Source organism: Pelobates fuscus, chromosome 7 (genome assembly GCF_036172605.1).
Source record: "Pelobates fuscus isolate aPelFus1 chromosome 7, aPelFus1.pri, whole genome shotgun sequence".
NCBI classification, from domain to species: domain Eukaryota; kingdom Metazoa; phylum Chordata; class Amphibia; order Anura; family Pelobatidae; genus Pelobates; species Pelobates fuscus.
The window spans coordinates 69606016-69621848 of NC_086323.1; the positions used below are offsets into that span (position 1 = coordinate 69606016).

The 15833-nt window shown below is 41.7% G+C and overlaps 1 protein-coding gene across 2 annotated transcripts in view; it reads left to right on the top strand.

The window, feature by feature from the left end:
- RPAP2 (RNA polymerase II associated protein 2) overlaps window positions 1-15833 on the top strand; it is a 94903-nt gene that overhangs the window by 66315 nt on the left and 12755 nt on the right. The gene's annotated exons all lie outside the window — the stretch shown is intronic.

Below are 15833 nucleotides of genomic sequence, written 5' to 3' on the forward strand. Positions count from 1 at the left end.
TTGTACTACTTCAAATCCCAAAGTATGATTTGAGTACAAAAAAAAAAAAAAACTGTAATTGAAAATAATCAAAGCACACTTGGCTCCATTTTTTAAGGTTATTTTGTTTTTGCTTGTAGATAAAGGAAACATTTTCTGTTTTCTGTAAATGGCATAGGTCATTTGTGGTGGAACGCAGTCCAATAAGCTTGCCTGCTTATTGTTTTCAGGTCCTCGTGCTGAGGATCTCCCTATCTGTGTGGTCCCCTTGCTCCACACATCATGTTTGGGCTTGATTAGAAGATTGAGCTTGTCCAATTCTAAATATCATAGAAATGAGGCTTGAGTATTAATCTGTGGGTAGGTATTAATGTCTCATTTGGTTATGATATTGGAACACACTGCTTGTTCATATCAAAGGAATCCTTATCTAAGAGGCAATCAAGACATATGGCAAATAAGAGGGTTAGTTTATACTGAAGCCAGACTTCCAGGCCACTTATGTGTGACTTCTCACACCTTACAGAATAGCTCTATTGGGGTTCCAGCTTTAAAGAGGAATTTAGATCGTAAACCCTAAATGTATGCCCTCCCATACAATCAAATTAACCTCTTTTGAAATTGACAATATCACCTCTATCAGGCAGCTAGTTCATATATGCACTACACAAATAACATTGAATGGCAATATTCTATAGTGCAACAATGAATTATGTACCGTTGCCGTGACACCTCCCCCAGATCCCAGCTATTAGGTGATATAACTTTCCTGAGCTTCTGAAATATTAAATTGTGTTTGGGGGGGGTTTTAAAACTGTATGTTTTGGGTTTTTTCTGTACCTGGGAGATAATTGAGTTTGTACCGTTCCTGACTTAATTATCTCCCAGGCACAGGGGAGGAGTTTGTGTGTAATTGTATGAAGACCCCTTACTGGGGGTCTGTGTATAACTTGGCTGTGCCATATCCCAGTAAAGATATTCGAGTTGTACTCCCAGAACTGTGTGTCGTCCAGTTACTGTGGGAAAATGGATGTGTGCTTATTTTAAGGGTTCCAGAGTGGCTGAGGGAAGGAATTGGCGGAGGTAACTGGTCGGGCTACACATGGTCCGCTACATCATTTTTGAGGAGATTCGTGTGAGCTTTTAATGCATTTATAGAGCCAAGAAATCACTACTTACAATATGTAAAGTTTCTTTGGATCTGTTACTTGGCCTTCCTGTCATGCCTTGACTGGTGAATGTGTTTTAACACTACTGTACTTTACCAAAAACCACAAAGTTTACCTCTTTGTTTGGTTTTGAATCTTCACAACTTTGTAAAGAGCAAACACAAGGTAAAAATGATGACTTCTTTCATTAACAGTCTGTAGTTATTGCTAATACTATACTTTATTTATACTTTATTTATTTAAAAAAGCTACGAATTTACCTTTTGTGCTTATATAACTAATACTACCAGGGCCCAAATTCCCACTAACCTTTTAGCTTATTAGCAAGTGAATTTTTTCCTCAAACTATTTTATTAAAATAAAGCAGAAATATAAGAAATGTGGTGTTGGTGGTTACATTACCAAACACATCAGAAAGTATAATAATAAACAAATGTATTGTATAAATATTATTGTCGATTCCAAAAATAGCGCAAGTCTGAAACAGGTAAAATTGGAGGTCTTTCACAAAAGGAATACCGGGTCGTAAATCGAAAAGGATTTATAAATGAGGGCCTTTGTTGGGGACTTCCAATAAATAAAAAAATTAAAATAAAATAAAAACAGGGACGCCTTCTCTCTTTAGATTGGAAGTCCTAAATCCAGCTCATATTTAAAGATGTAAATGAATTTTAGATTGCCACAATGAGAAGGTGGGTTTGTAAGCTGAGATCCTAACATGACTGGTAGGTTTTTATGGAGGATGCCAGAATCCTCTGAATACATTTAAAGTGTTTAGGGATAATGCCAGAAAAGATGCAGTACATTTTTATTCCACGGAGAGTGTCCCATAGACACTCAAGATTAAATACATGTGAGCAAAGATTTACTTTGCTTTGAAAATATAGTGGCGTATAAATTTGACCTACCGCAGATTTCAGTAAAAAAAACAACCAACCAAACTAGGATCGCCAGACTGGTCCGTACTGTAAGTGTGCTGTCTGTAACCACACGCTGTCAATCGGAACCCATCCTCCTTAAAGTGACACTGGGGTGACACATAAAAACATAATGTCGTATAGCTTTATCACGGGGACTAATCGCTAAACTGAGAATTTTGTAAGATAGCCAAATTTGAAAAATGTCAAAACTCTGTTTTTCCACAATTCTTGCGAATTAAGTCTAGAGATATACCACCATTGTTTTTTTTATTTTTTATTTTGCTGGAATGTCTCAGCTTTTCCCCTGTTTTGCCTATTTCTGTCTTCTGTAGGATGGTACAAATTTAGTTTAAAAACCAAATGAGTGAATTATTTTTGCAAATTTACATCTTCCTAGAATGCTGAATATTCGCTAAGTGCAGACAGGCCCAAGTCTAACATATTGAGCATTGTCCAACTACTTGAGTCTGGCTGGGACCCTGTGTGATGTCCCTGCCATTCATGTTTAGGGAATTAAATATAGAATAAAAATCACATACTGTTTAATGGTTTTACGCCAATTTTGTGGATTTGCTACATGCTGCAATTTATTTACAATTAGTGAGTAGGCTAACCCAGAGCTGTGATGAGCATTAATGGCTAATGGTGATTTTTAAATGTGTGATTGCTGATTAACGTTATTTGGGCTCTTGGAAATACTAATCTTTTGTGGCTGGTGACTTTCTGGTTTGGTGCGGCATATAAATAAAATAAAGCAATGGGGTGTATGTCTGTGGCTGAGTTTCAGAGTTTCCAGAATACCCAAATGTCTCCTGCTTTGAACTCGCATATCTCTGCAGTCCTGTACACACATACGCTATGTACACACATACGCTATGCGTAATGTATCCCTTTTGGCTTAACATACTTTCCTTTGCTTTATTTTACTGGCATTGTATGATTCTCTATTATTTACCTCTTATCTCCTAGCCTGGCAGCTGCGAACTACGAAAAAAGAAAGCTCAAATGGGATCCATTGACGGGCAGGTGCAGGCAATCTAACATGCTAATAGCGATAACAGCTGTAAATCTGAAAATATTACTAACTTTGAATATTAAGGTATAGGAAAAAAAGAAGGACCTCTTCTCGGGAAACCAGATCCATTTAACATGATCTTGCAGCAGGCAATGTTTTGACTCCGTCTTTTCAAAGGCTCTGATTGGACCAAAATGTTTCCTGACACAAGGTCAGAATAATTGTGTCTTGTTTCACGGTGAAGGAGTTCTGGACCTTTCTTTATATTTTCTGGATTAATGTCTAGTCGGACTTACAGAACGAAGACGTCAAAATTCCCACACATTCATAAAATATCAGAAGTGTCTAGATTTTAAGCTAATTTGAGCTGGGCATTCTTTTTTTTTTTTTTTTTTTTTTTTTTTTAATTCTTTATTTTTGCGTGCAAGTGATTAACAATGTTGTTATCTAAGCCACAACAGCTCAGGTTCTCGGTTTCCAACATACAATAACATATGGCAAATATGACAGTGCACATTTTTTAGGAATTATAATACGAACTTTTCAATGCTATAATACAGTGGGGTTTTCACAGGCTTGTAAATCGCTAGCTAAGGCTATAATATAGTGTTACATTTACACCTAGGCTATAACAAGTGTATTTGGTATGGTCAACCGGGGATGCAACGTACAGGATATTGCTTATTGCATGTGTCTGAGGATTTTAAAACAATAGGTTAAACAGTTCGTCGCATTATAGTGTGCGTATAATCGGTTAGCTCTGTTTAAATGCTCGGTGATGTTGCGCCTGTGGTAAGTGCCTGCAGGGTCTACAAGAGCGTCGTGTCTGAGGGCTAGTGGGGAGCGTGTGGGAATGGTATCTTCGTGAGTGTGCTCTGGTCTGAAGGAGTGTGTATTTGCACGTATTGTGCTCGCGTTTATTGTTTCCTGGTGTGCTCGTCTAAACATATGCTATCAGAAGCCTTTAATAGAGTGTCATCGTTTTGTGTGCCAGGTTGTGAGGTAAGGCGCTATGTCCCGCTAGTTAGCGTTTATGGGAGAAGTCGTTGGGGTCTGAAATGCTCCGAATCGGCTCTCCCTTCAGTTTACTCTCAGTGTACGGTTCCTGAGGCTGTGTGTAGGCTGTGCTGGCTATGCGTTATATACGGGGCACTGTTGCTTGCCTCAAAGACAAAGAATAGCCTGTAGACCACCCGCTGTAACTTAGGGTTAGTAATCAAAAAAAAAAAAAAAAAAAAAAAAAAAAAAATTAAGGTAAACAATCAATTGCCCGTGCGATGCACGGTAGTGGGGGAGAAAGGGATAACCTATGTGGCCATGACCTTATCTGCAGCTAATGAAAAGGACATTGTACTCCTTGGCGGTCCTTATAGCGCACGGTTTCAGAGCAATTGACATGAAATAAACAAGTTAGCCTAAACATAAACCAAACAAAGAAGGAAAAGAAAAAAAAAAAAAAAAAAAAAAAACACATGTATGCAGGCTGTTAAGTCGAGCGTGCCTGGTGCATTGTCCAGATTGTCGATATTAAAGAGTCATAGACCTTAGCGGGGTAAGGTCGGGTCAGGTGTGCCATAACAGTCAGTGGGATGTCTCCAATCGTGTTCTGGGGCGAGTTGGATCCTCAAGTCTCCGGGGTGAGGCGTGGGTCGAGTTCATCGGCAGGCTCGGTATGTGTAGCTGGTTGGTCGTCTGGGGTTTAAGATATTGTGTAACAGTCTCTGTAGTTAAAGTCCCTCACCGTGGGGTGAAGTCCCAAAGAAAAAGGGGGAAAGAAAAGAAAAGTTCGCAGAGGCCTTCAGGTTGTAGCAGGGATGGTGGATGTTCCGGCTTGTCCTCTTGGTACGAATTCGGCCGCGCTTGCATTTTCCCAGCTTGGGGGGTTCGGGTGTTTTCCCTTGGGTGCTAGTTGGGGCAGTGTAGTCTGAGGGAGGCCGAGCATCCGCAAGATCTCCGGTGCTTCCTGCATGCTGTGTAGCTTATGTGTGTTATCGCCCTTTGTTATCAACAGAGTGTGAGCTGGGCCCCAGCGATATTGGACGCGTTGCTCCCGTAGGATTGATGTGAGCTGCTGCAGGGATCTCCTCCAGGCCAACGTAGCCCCCGAAAGGTCCGCATAGAACGATAAGTTCATGCCCTCGAAAGGGTAGGTCGGCTGGGCCCTAGCTGCTGTCAGGACTGCGGTTCTGTCCCTCTGGGTTTGAAACTGCAGGATGATATCCCGGGTGGCCGATTCAGGGGCCTTAGCCGGTTTTGGGATGCGGAACATGTCGTCCAGCGTCGCCGCTTTGGCATGCTTTGGAGTGAGCATTACCGTGAGGAGCCGTCTCACAAAATGGGGTAGTTCAGATTCCGTTACGGCCTCTGTTACGCCTCTGATCTTGAGATGCTTCATTCGACGCTTGTCCTCCATCTCAGCATACCGCAGGTCCTGCTGCTTAGATAAGTTCCTCAGCTCTCTAACCTCCTGCTGTAAGTCTTTAAGTTGTCTTGCTTGGGTTTGCGTAGAGTGTTCTACAGCCCCTATGCGTCCATTGAGGCCTGTTAAGGTGTCCCGAATCGAGGCCACCTCTGCCGATATTTTTTTATGGTGGTCCGCCATTAATGCACTGATGGCCTCCATGCTCACCGGCGTGAGGGCTGCCGCTGAAGGAGGGGGCTGCGGTCGGGTCGGTGGAGACTTGAGGGCGGCCTGCATAAGCTCCCCTTCCGCTTCATCTGACGATTCGCTGTAAAAATCCGAACAACCCCCATGGAGGGACGCCATGTTAGGAGTTGAGGCTTCTCGGGCCCTCCGCCACAGCTCACCAATATCCGTGCCCGGGTTGGTTTTTTCAGGCTTCATTTTTTTCGTTTTACGCCCCATCTCGTTGGGGTGAGCAGCTGAGGCTATTCGGGTCAAGTTCTGCCTGATTTTAAGGTTTTTAAGTGGGTTTTTTCCGTTGTCTGGCTCGGAGCTCAGCAACCCTGCGACCATCCGCTACCGTGGTTAGGCCACGCCCTTGAGCTGGGCATTCATGTATTTTTTAATCCTGTTATGTTGTCCATCTACCCCATATATAATTTCTTTCAGACTTTTTTGTCTCGTATTATTATCCATCCTTCAGGTTTTTATTCTGACACCTGAAAAACCGGGATGGCAAAAGAGAGCAGAGATTAAGTTATATGAGTTTCTTTTTCTTTTCCTCCTTGGCCAACATGAAAGTCTGAATTGGATGAAAGCTCATTGCTCGCTACCATACCACCCTCTGATGATGCTTTTGGCATCGCACAGTTTCTAGATACGGGTTGTAAAATTGCTGCATTTCTCTTGAAGACTAGTCAGCTCGGCAGCACACACAGCTGCTTTGGAAGTTCCTGTGTATAGTCCGTACTCTAGTGTTATAGCAGTAGACTCCAATAAGGTTTAATTGGTGTTTTCTATAGTTACATAGCTGAAAAGAGACCTGCGTCCATCAAGTTCAGCCTTTCTCACATTTGCTTTTGCTGTTAATCCAAAAGAAGGCAAAAAAAAACCAGTCTGAAGGACATCCAATTTTGTAACAAACTAGGAAAAATTTACTTATTTTCCCCAGAATGGCAGACTTGCATCATCAAGTTCTTACCCCACTAAATAAAAAATTATATACCTGTATGCATTGTTTGATTACATTTCATTTGTACAATGTATAATGAAATTGTACACTGATCAGCCACAACATTAAATCACCTGCCTAATATGCCTAATATTGTGTAGGTCCTCGTCATCCTGCCAAAACAGCTCTAATGCGTGGAGACATGAACTCCACAAGACCTCTGAACCTCTTCTTTGGTACCAAGATATTAGCTGCAAATCCTTTAAATCCTGCAAGTTGCAAGGTGGGGCCTCCATGGATGGGATTTGTTGTTCCAGCACACTCTGCTGATGCTAAATCTGATTTTGATCTGGTGAATTTGGAGGTCAAGGAAACACCTTGAACTCTTTCCCATGTTCCTCAAACAATTTCTGAAATTTTTTTTGCAGTGTGGCACGGTGTATTAATCTGCTGAAAGAGAACACAGCCATCAATGAACACCATAGTCCTGAAGATGTGTACGTGGTCTGTGACAATCTCTAGGTAGTTAAACACCAACCAGAGATGTGCTATTTGTCAGGATCACATATACAATGCCAGGAAATGCATTGCCGGTAGCGACAGATTGACACAGCCTACATTGGGATTGAAAAATGATGCAAGCCCTCAGATGTGATCTTCGGAATTCTGTACAGATACTATTTTTTATTTATTTATTACTGTTATTTATAAAGCGCCAACAGATTCCGCAGCGCTGTACAATTAGTGGAGAACATACAAAATACAAGAGGTCAAGAGAGCCCTGCCCATAAGCTGATAACTAGCCATTGAAGCTCTTTTATACAAACTGCTTAGCTAGATAGCCCATGAGCTTACTAGAATGATGCACAGAGTCGGTATGGATGCAAAAATGACGCGCCATGTCAGAATGGATGCGAGAATGACTCATATCATTATTATGCATGGCAGAACGACTCCAAGATGGGACAGATGTTGCAGGTATTGTTACACAGAAATAATATTAATTTATGTTTTCAGCTACAAATAACCAAACCTCCATATCTTACCAAAAGATATTCAAAGATTAAAGGGACATTATAGTCACCTGAACAACTTTAGCTTAATGAAGCAGTTTTGGTGTATAGAGCATGCCCCTGCAGCCTCAGTGCTCAATCCTCTGCCATTTAGGAGTTAAATCCCTTTGTTTATGAACCCTAGTCACACCTCCCTGCATGTGACTTGCACAGACTTCCATAAACACTTCCTGTAAAGAGAGCCCTATTTAGGCTTTCTTCATTGCAAGTTCGGTTTAATTAAGATTTTCTTATCCCCTGCTATGTTAATAGCTTGCTAGACCCTGCAAGAGCCTCCTCTATGTGATTAAAGTTCAATTTAGAGATTGAGATCCAATTATTTAAGGTAAATTACATCTGTTTGAAAGTGAAACCAGTGTTTTTGTTTTTTTCATGCAGGCTCTGCCAATCATAGCCAGGGGAGGTGTGGCTAGGGCTGCATAAACAGAAACAAAGTGATTTAACTCCTAGATGACAGTGAATTGAGCAGTGAAATTGCAGGGGAATGATCTATACACTAAACCTGCTTTATTTAGCTAAAGTAATTTAGGTGAATATAGTGTTCCTTTAAGTCATTTTGGACATGGTGAGCTGATTTGGGCTTAGATCTCATTTAATGGCTTATTACACTTGTGCTTTCAGAGAGCTCTCTTAAAATGAATTTCTGTTTATATTTGACTTCAATACATTAATATGAACTACAAATATTTCTCTAGTAACATTTTAGTCGACACATGTCAATGCCTTGAAGAATGGCATCAAAGCTATCCATTAAAATTTAATGTGTTCTAATGGAAAAGACTGTTCTCCAGTGTTTTGAGTTTTACATCTTGAAAGTGTTCAGGGACATCATGAAAAACTTGCTGAAAGAGTGAAAGAGCATTTTAGACCGATGCAAACCAATACCTGTTCAAATAAGACTACATCCACTATTTTTAACGTTACCGGTATAGTGCATGTTGTCTCTTCAGAGGCATAGAGAGGCGAAATTAACCACATGTAACCAAACTACCAATGCTTCACTTTTTTTGGTTTTGACTATGTCCCCACAACCAATCACTGTCCACTTATATTCTGTATAGTATTTCAAAGCCATGCTATGGGTTATGGGGTCCATAATGCGAGGATAGTGATTGGCTATCAGCGGAGTCATGTTAGCAGCTCAGCTCACACTGTTGTATTGATGATAATCAGTTTCTCAAGAACCCCTAAACATTTTAAATGTCTTTCTTTCTCAATGATTGTTTTGTAAAGAACACAAATAAATGAACTTTTTTTCCAAATCACATTACAGGTATGTGTGAAGCCTGTTACTTATCAGAGAAAACTTCAATATATTCAGATATCGGGTCAAAGGGGGTTGGGGGTTCCATCTACATGTAGAATTATTCTGTAGCTTTTTTATTTATTTTTTCTTGTCAAATATTTTTATTGAAAAGTTTTTAGAAATATTAAACTTACAAATATTTTGAAAGCATAAGAAAAAAGATAAAATAGTTTGGGGGGAGATAAAGTTCAGTTTATTAAAGGACCACTATAGTGCCAGGAAAACAAACTCGTTTTCCTGGCACTCTAGTGCCCTGAGGGTGCCCCCACCCTCATGGCCACCCTCCCGCCGGGCTGAAGTTGGAAGAAGGGGTTAAACACTTGCCTTTCTCCAGCGCCAGGCTCCCTCGGCGCTGGGGACTCTCCTGCTATGTTTACAGCAGGCCGGGTTAACCCTAGAGGGACCTGGCACCCAGACCATTTCATTGAGCTGAAGTGGTCTGGGTGACTATAGCGGTCCTTTAACCCCTTAAGGACCAAACTTCTGGAATAAAAGGGAATCATGACATGTCACACATGTCATGTGTCCTTAAGGGGTTAAGGAAGTTTTATATTTGATTCTTGACGACAAACTCCATAAGTTATATGCAGTTATCTCCTATAAATGACCAGGTAAAACTTTATTGAAATATCTGAGAAGACGATGTTAACTGTTTATATTCTTTATAATTTAGACCCTTATTTGACCAGTATTATGACTTAATTTATAAATTTATAACCATATCCTACACTGAATGTTTTGTACTTTTAATTCTACTGTAGATTTTAGTTTTAATATCAACCTCCCTTAAAAAAAAAAAAAAAAAGATATAAATGAGTTTTCCAGTTTCTTGAGAAATCCTTTTTCTTTTCTTTTGCATTGTTACATATAAGATTTGTAAATAAACTAGGACTTGAATTTTACAAAGTTTACCTTAAAACTTTTTTAGTGATTTCCTTTCTTGACAATTGACATAATATGATTTTAACAGCAACGGTAGTTATCCTTCTATATAATTGTTAATACTATATGTGGAATTTCCATAAACTATAGCTTTTTAGGCTGTCGTGCAAAACTTGTGGATGTAAAAGTCCATTTCGGGTGCAAATTCCAGTAAATCTATGCATTTTGCAGGCAAAATCTCTTCTAAATGTATAGATTAAAACGTGTACCTCCTCGAAAAAAGTCTTCTGCCCTTCTAAGCAAACTTTTCCATGTGTTGTCAGGTATGGCTCTCAAATCATGACAATCAACTTGTTACGTCGAGAAAACAAGTTCTCGATAACAAGTTGTTTTCTTAAGATAACAATATATGGCCTCGCTGGACTTCCACAAGAATGTGTCTCTTTAAAAATAAAATAAATGAGACATTATTCAGAGAAAGTCAAGAACATAAAGGTAAATCTGGTCAGATGTAGTTGACAATTGTTAATGTTATACACTAAACTGGAATTGTGTAAAATTGCAAACTTGTTGTTATGGCCTAAAATATCCACAGTTGGTTAATAATCCCATGTTATTCGAGCTATCAATTGACTCCTGTGTAAAGTGAAGCCTAAAAATTACATTAAAGCAGGATGTCACTTCCTCCCTGCATCCAATACGACAGGGGCCCAGTCGCAGTCTTAAAGGGCCACAGCGCCTGACTGGGCCTCTGTTCAGCGATACAGATCAAGTGGCTTGGCCATACTATGGACAAATAGCGGCAGAACCCTAATTTTGTTCTCCCGAAACCACACCAAATAGGAAACGCTGCATTATAGGAGCAAGCACCATAAACACAACAGCACTTTGCGTGGTTACCAGGAGTGTTCAGGCGCTGTTCCAGAATAGCTAGTCAAAACATTTAAGAATGGTTTGAAATCTTACCTGGAATCCATGGGAATATGTAAACTTCTTACCTGGAGACAGACGTCTCTACGAGGAGCCTCTCTTAGCTCTACTGCGCGGTGTAGGGCCAGCTCATTGGCAGAGAGCTTCAGCTGTGGGTACCCGCCGCACTACAAATACGTTGATTACTTATTTGGGGATGGCACAAGGATAATACTGGCACCATGATCACTGCAGTGTATTGTTGTGGGTTTGGTGCTTGGAGTTTTGTTTTAGCTGAAAGGAAGCACATACATGACCAGCTCAGACTCCGGGATGGATAAACCATGTAATTAATAGAAAACCGTTTTATTTTATTTAAATTTTTTGCTGAAATAAACTTTTACTACGATGCACAGCATCTGTATCTGCAAATCTTTTTTTCTTTATATTGCAGAATAATTTCCGTATAACTCATTAACGGACGATGCTCAATCCCTTTTATGTGTTTACCTACAGAGCAGTTATGCAAAGTCACCTACTCTATATTTTACAAACTGTTGTCAGGAAATGTAATGAAGACCATATAAATGTACAAAATCATTTTGGTATACAGCAATATGAAGTATTTAACGTTATTTTTTTATTTTTTATTAGTATATTTTAATAATAGTGCCACAAACATTTACAGAGCTTGTGATTTAAACCCAAACAGTAAAACTGTGTACAGTCATTGTACATCATCCCAACAAGTCACAAAGTAATTGTAAAACTATTATCAGAATAAGTCTGATCGCCCCGTCTTTTCTCTCTATAGCAGGCATAGGCAACCTTCGGCACTCCAGATGTTTTGGACTACACCTCCCATGATGCTTTGCCAGCATTATGGGGGATGTAGTCCACAACATCTGGAGTGCCGAAGGTTGCCTATCCCTGCTCTATAGCATCAATGCATTTTTTATATATATATATATATATATAAACAAATTCAAAATCTGGCACTCTACCTTAACAGTTAATTCCTCGAAAAATGCCTCGGTGCTGCAAAGCGTGGATATGCAAGGAAATGATGAGACAGAGCACTCCAAAGGTCTTGGTGAAAAAAGATTATTTATCTGTGTACAGGAGAATCAACGTTTCGACCCGCAGGTCTTTATCAAGATGACCTAAAACTTTAAACAGTGTCTTTATATAACAAAAGTGATTAAGAGGTAATTACTTACCCTAACGTGACCATGCTGCCCCAAAGTCATGTGTAACCGCTGTGTGGTGATTGCGGTGTAGCGTGCAACGTGCGTAGCTAGATGATGACGTCAGAAGTGCGCGACCCATAGAGGTCGTGAGCGTCAAGTTACCATAGAAACCTCCGATAAGTGCGCGTGCGTGAGAATAAGTGAAACTTAAAAGATTAAAACCAATTGGAAGACAATCTGAAGTCTAAATTAGGAAAATATACCAGCTATGCCCCTGCGTGAATCTAATAAATTGTGCGTACCTGCAGTCTAAGAGGTCAAGATATTGAAGGAAAGATGAATGTATGTGGTATATCGTGATGAGAAGATGTGTGAGAGTGACAAGATAGTGCTGGAGTAAACGAGACCAGGAGTATGGTTTCACAGCGAAAAGAGGAGAGTGGGGAATGGAAAAAAGGTGTGAAGTGAGTGGTGACCCAAAGGAAATGTGTGTAGTAATAAAACAACCCAATGTGACAAAAGACACGTGTGGTCAAAACTAAAAAGGGGGGGGGGGGAGGGGAGAAAGTGGACTATAGACTAGTGTGTGTATAGAAAACTAGACAGGTCTATTTACATATATACAAGGAAAAAATTGAAAAATGGGGCATAGCAAAAATACATCAATGCGGAGTATTGAAAACAGGCAGGAAAGGTCTAAGCAATTGACTAAAAGATGCCTATATATATATATATCAAGTATTAAAACATGTACATAATAAGAGATGCCAGACAACTGATTCTAGGAAACTAGGTGAGAAACTATATTTAACGACTATACAGAAATAAATGAAACGATATATATTCGTTAAGGCCTTTAGGATGTACTGTGTCTAATGTCTTTATCCAATATGCTTCACGTTGAAGCAGACTTTTGGAGCGGTCACCTCCTCTGGAAAGCGGGGGAATGTGGTTGATGGCTATGAATTTGAGGGTCGGAAGTCGATGATTTACTTCTAAAAAATGTTTGGCCACTGGTTTCTCCGTCTTGCTGTCTCTAAAGGCGGTCATGATACCTGAACGGTGACCCCGCATTCTGTCTCGCAATGTGAGGTCCGTTTTCCCCACGTAATAAAGTCCACAGGGACATGATATAAGGTAAACCACATGGTCCGTGAGACAAGTGATGTGGTGTCTGATAAGGTATCGTTTTCCTGAGTGTGGGTGAGCAAAAGATGGGCCTGTGAGCATGTGTCCACAAGTGACACAGTTAGTGCATTTGAAGCAACCCATTTTCGTGTATCCTTTTTTTTGTCTCATATTGGTTGATATAATCACTTTTTACCAAAATGTCCCTTAGATTGCGGTTGCGTCTAAAAGCAATGCGAGGAGGATGAGAGAATGTGGGGTGCAATGTAGGGTCTGCGGCCAAGAGATCCCATCTTTTCCGAATGACCTTAGCGATCTGGTCACTTGCTGTATGATACAGGAATGGTAGTGTGATGATTGCAGGATCTTGGAGGGTCGTAGTGGTTTTAGACTGAGATTGATCATAAATCTCAGTGGCTCTCTGTAGTGATCGATTGAGTATGTGTTGCGAATAGCCTCTCTGTAAAACGGATGTTGATCTATATAAGATGGAAAGAACCCTCAACCTACAAACATTTAAACACGACAGTCACTCCCAATCCAAACATCATTTTCGATTAAAAAGTATATGGGAACCCAAGACCTTACATCCATCTATTAAGGCTTTTTCCAACATGGTCAGAAATGACATACGCCATATTTTTTTGGAGCCAAGATCCACCTCGCCAAACCTTACACACAGGGACGGCCTTAGGCATTTAGACGCCCTGTGCGAAAAATCTTCACAGCGCCCCCCCCCCCCTCATCCATGTATGCTGTAATGTTTGTGTTGTCTGTGTATGTGATAGTAGGTGTGATGACTGTGTGTGATATGTATGCTATGTGTGATATTTGTAATGGGTGTATTAACAGTGTGTGATATGCGTGTATTGGTTGTATGTGACACACACACACACACAGTCAGACGGCCATACACACACATACACACACACACACACACACACAGGCAGACAGTCATACACACACACACACACACACACAGACACACAAAGGCAGACAGTCTCACACACACACACACACAGGCAGACAGTCAGTCATACACACAGACACAGACAGTAATACACACAGACACACACAGAGGCAGTCAGTCATACAGACAGTAATACACACAGACACACACAGAGGCAGACAGTAATACACACAGACACATACACACAGACACACACAGAGGCAGACAGTCATACACACACACACACGCAGACAGTCATACACACAGACACACACAGGCAGACATAGGCGTGCGCAGCCTATTGCATTAGGATGTGCACCCTAAAGCACAAACACACGCCGCGTGTATATGTATGTGTGTGTATATATATATATATATATATATATATATTTACACACACACACACACACTGCTGTGTGTGTGTGTAAGGGCGCTGTGTGTGTGTGTGTGTGTGTGTAAGGGCGCTGTGTGTGGGTGCTGTATGTGGGTGTGGTTGCTGTGTGTGTGCTGTGTGTGTGTGTGCTGTGTGTGTGTGTGCGCTGTATGTGTGTAGGTGCTGTGTGTGTGGGCGCTGTATGTGTGTGTTTGCGCTGTGTGAGGGTGCTGTATGTGTGTGGGTGCTGTATGTGTGTGTGGGTGCTGTATGTGTATAGGTGCTGTGTGTGTGAGTGCTGTATGTGTATAGGTGCTGTGTGTGTGAGTGCTGTATGTGTGTAGGTCCTGTGTGTGTGTGTGTGCGCTGTATGTGTGTAGGTCCTGTGTGTGTGTGCTGTATGTGTGTGTGCTGTGTGTGTGTGTGGGTGCTGTATGTGTGTGCTGTATGTATGTATGTGTGTGCTGTGTGAGGGTGCTGTATGTATGTGTGTGTGTGTGCTGTGTGAGGGTGCTGTGTGTGTGTGCTGTGTGAGGGTGCTGTATGTGTGTAGGTGCTGTGTGTGTGGGTGATTGTGGGGGTACATGACTCAATATCCCCCCTCCCTTCTTACCTTATGTAGGGAGGGGGGATTCTTGTTCCTGCTGCCTTCCCTGGTGGTCCAGTGGAGGTGAGGTGAGGTGCCGTTTAGTTAATATCCCCCCTCCCTTGTTACCTTATGTAGGGAGGGGGGACCATGCTACCGCCATCCCTGGTGGTCCAGTGGAGAGTGAACTCTACCCTGCGGGGCTAGAGTTCACTCTCGCGAGATTTGAGCGTTGCTGCGGCAACGCTCAAATCTCGCAAGAGGAACCCGGCGGAGCTGCTGGCAAGAGCTCCGCCGGTCCTAACCTGCCTCCCTCCCTGCCTGTGGGTTGGTGGGGAGGGAGGCTGAGAGCAGAGCCGGCGCTCGGATAGCGCCGGCTCTGCATGAGCCGACAGCGGAGATCCTGAGATCTCCCCTGCCGGTCTCAATACATAGGCGTGCTGCGGGGATTAGGGTGTGCCCAGGCACACCCCGTGCGCACGCCTATGCAGGCAGACAGTCATACACACACACAGACACACAGAGGCAGACAGTCATACACACACACACAGACAGTAATACACACACAGAGGCAGACAGTCATACACACACACACACACAGACAGTAATACACACAGGCAGAGAGTCACACTCACCTGACAATCACAGTTACCTGTGGAGTTCATTGTGGAGGCAGTGCAGCTCCTGGTGACTGTTTGGTGGGGAAGCAGGGACTCCTTCCTGCTTCCCGTGAATCAGTTTTCCGGCGCTTTTAGCTCCGCCCCCGCCGCACGGTAAGC